Raw genomic sequence first — 3,930 nt, 5'->3', positions numbered from 1 at the left:
TTCAACCCAAAAACACACATGTCCTTCATTTAATGGTTCATATATTTGCAATGCAAATTTTACAGAATGTAAATGACTTTTATAATGCACTTACTCTCTGTGTCTGTTGCTTTGCCATCTCTTCCTTTCTCCCTCTCTCACTCTCTCTCTCCTTGTTTCCTTCTTCCTATTTCCCCTCTCTCTCGATTTTCCTTTCACTCCGCTCTCTTCCGTTTCAGTGATCTCATTGTTTTTTTTATCTCTCTCTCTGTTTTTCTGTCACTGTTTCTTTCCATCTGTATCTTCCTTTTTCTCTCTCTCCCCTCAATTTCTTTTTCTTTCTGCCTCTCTTTCCCTGTTACTCCCTTTCTCTGCTCACTTTCCCTTTATTGCCCCTCTTTCCCTGTCCCTCTGTCTGTATCTCTTTCCCTTTATTGCCCCTCTTTCCCTGTCCCTCTGTCTGTATCTCTTTCTCATTTTCTCTTCTCTCTCTCTTCTCTCTCTATACCCCCCCCCCCTCTCTCTGTTTCTCTCTATCTCACTCTCTCTCTCTCTTTAATTAGAGGAAACCAGCTGGCATACAGTCACACCTGGCATACCTAAAACAAAGAGACAATACATACGCCAGTTCAAACAAACACTCTGTTACAGTAATGTGAGTTTATATGAAAGTAACACGACATAACATTATCTTAAACCGAAGTATACTGAGTCAATTATGAATGCTGTCATTATTCTGCTGTTGATTTTCTTCGGTGAGCTGCTCAGAATCTGGTAAGGACCTGGTCATTGAACTTTCCTCATCTCTTCGCTTCTCAGTCTGCATTTAGTTATTTTTTTACCTGAAATCATTTGCTCCCAAACAGAAGGAGGGTGATTTTCTCCAATTGTCTGTAGTTGTCCAGTGAAGTTCAGACCCAATTTGGTCATTTTTTTTTAACAGACAAGTATTTCAGTTCATGTGTGTTTCCAGGTCCTCACATCTGAACACCAAACCTGGTGTTGCGGCTGTTGGAAATCAGTAACTCCGTCCTTTCCCAGTTTTGACAATGAGTCCCAGATCTTAAACATTAATGCTGTGTCCTTTTCCGTAGTCTGACCAGCTGAGTGTCTCCATAATAACACCAAAAGACTTAGACAAGAGCGAATTAGACCATTCAGCCCTTTGAGTCTGCTTGGCCATTCCATCATGGCTGACTTAGTATCCCTGACAACCCCATTCTCCTGCCTTCTGCCCATAACCTTTGACACCCTGACTAATCAAAAGCCTATCAACCTCCACTTTAAATATAGTCAGTGACTTGGCCTCCACAGCTATCTGTGGCAATAAATTCTGCAGATTCACCACCACCTGGCTATGGAATTTTCCTCCTCACCTCTGTTCGAAAGGATGTCTTTGAAATCTGAGTCAATGCTCTCTGGGCCTAGACTCAACCTTTAGGGAATCATGCATGAGGACTCCCAAGTCTCTTTGCATTAAGATAGCACTACTTAAGGGGAGTGACAGCTTACTGGTAGTACTGCAAGGCAAGAAATTTCACTAAAGCGTTATTCATAACACCTTTTCTGAAGTAAATTGTGGTAAACTATTACTGCAAGCAATGAACAGGCAAGCAAATTCAAGGGATGAGCCATGCTGGTACACTGCAAAATCAACACAGATGGATTTGGAGGGAGCGATTTGGAGAGGAGGATTCGATGCAGAGGAGTTTTGATGCCCGTCCACCTAACCCGGGTACAAGGCTGGATTGTTCTAAATGCAGAGCTGATTTGGGGGTGGGGCTCAAGAACGACTTCAGGCTTGGTGGCGCGGTCAAGGCCTGAGCGTTTTGCTGCGCCGGGGCCCTCTTCCTAATTGTGAGGCACAATCTGCCATTTGGACAGTTTAAATGCTGGCCCTGATAGACTGGTTGGGCTGATTTTGCTCGCTCTCCCGCAATGTTCATTCCTCCCTCCACACGCCGAGGCTATATGACTGCCCCGGCTGCTGTGCTTCGTGTCTGCAATATGATGAACTGAGAGTGAGGCTTAGGCCTACTCTGGGCTGCTCCGGGGATTCAGAACTAAGGACTCAATTTGGTTTGAATGTTCACTTATGTTGTTTGCATGATTTGCGTTTTTTTCTCTTTCTCTGTGAATTGGGTGTTGATCTTTTTTAAAATTGGGGGTTTTTGGGTTTCTTGCTTTCTGGCTGCCTGTAAGCAGACAAATCTCAAGGTTGTATAATATATACATTCTTTGACAATGAATGTACTTTCAACCTTTGAATCTCTATATTTTGAATTTCCTCTCCATTTAGAAAGTATTTCTTTATTCCTTCTACCAAAGTACATGACCATACACTTCTGTACACCGAATTCCATCTGCCATCTCTGCCCATTCTCCCACTCTGTCCAAGTCCTTATCAGCACTACCTGCCCCTCCACATATTGTCCGCAAACTTGGCCACAAAGCCATCAATTTCATCATCCAAATCATTGACATATAAGGTGAAAAGAAGCAGTCCCAATACCAAGCCCTGCAGAACACCACTACTCACTGGCAACCAACCAGAAAAGGCCCCTTTATTTCTGCTTTTTGCCCCCTGCCAGCCAATCAATCTTCTATCCACGCTGATATCTTTCCTGTAACACCATAGCTCTTATCTCATTGAACAGCCTCACGTGTGGCACTTTCTCAAAGGCCTTCTGAAAATCCAAGTAAACAACATCCACTGACTCCCCTTTGTCTACCCTGCCTGTTATTTCCTCAATGAATTCTAACAGATTGTCAAGCAAGATTTCCCCTTAAGGAAACTATGCTGACTTTGGCCTGCTTTATCATGGGCCTCCAAGTACCCTGAAACTTCATCCTTAATAATGGTCACTAACATCTTTCCAACCACTGAAGTCAGCTATCTGGCTTATAATTTCCTTTCTTCTACCTCTCTCCTTTTTTTTTTAAAGTGGAGTGACATTTGCAATTTGCAGACCTCTGGAACCATTCTGGTATCTATTGGAAAGATCATTACTAGTGCCTCTCCCGATCTCTTAGGCTATCTCTTTCAGAACTCTGGGGTGTAGTTCATGGTTCCTCATCCTCCCTTTACAATTCAGTACTGCTTTATCTTTGGGATGTAGCTATCTTGCATTTTCTGAATTGCCTTCAGAAACTCCAGCCATTGCTGTTCTGCCATCATCCCTGATAGTGACCACTTCCAATCAACTTTGGCCAGCTCCACTTTCATGCCTCTGTAATTCCCTTTACTCCACTGTAATGCTGGTACATCTGACTTTATCTTCTCCCTCTCAAATTTCAGGGTGAAGTCTATCATATTATGATCACTGCCTCCTAATGGTTTCTTGAACTTAAGCTCCCCAGTCAAATATGGTGTGTTATACTACACCCATTCCAGAATAACCTTTCCCCTAGTTGGCTCAACCACAAGCTGCTCCAAAAAACTATCCTGTAGGCATACTACAAATTCCCTCTCTTGGGATCCAGTGTCAACCTAATTTTCCCAATCTAACTGCCTATTGAAATCCCCCATGACTATCGTAACATTACCCTTTTGATGTGCCTTTTCTATCTCCTATTGTAACTTACGTTCCACATTCTGGCTCCTGTTCAGAGGGCATCAAGGTCTTTTTACCCTTGCAGTTTCTTAACTCCTCCCTCGAGGATTCCACACATTCCAATCCTATGTCACCTCTTTCTAAGGATTTGATTTTATATTTTTACCAGCAGAGCCTGCCCACTCCCTCTGCCTATCTGCTTGTCCTTTTGATACAATGTGAATCCTTAAATGTTAAGCTTTCAACTATGATTTTCTTTCAGCCACGACTCAGAGATGCCCACAACATCAGTACTGCCAATCTCTAGCTGTGCCACAAGATCAGCTCCCTTATTCCATAAACCGTGTGCATCAAAATATAACACCTTCTGTTCTGTATCCATCACCCTTTTTGATTC

This window comes from Hemitrygon akajei, chromosome 7 (assembly GCF_048418815.1).
Source record: "Hemitrygon akajei chromosome 7, sHemAka1.3, whole genome shotgun sequence".
NCBI lineage: Eukaryota > Metazoa > Chordata > Chondrichthyes > Myliobatiformes > Dasyatidae > Hemitrygon > Hemitrygon akajei.
Note: the sequence above shows the minus strand (reverse complement) of the source record.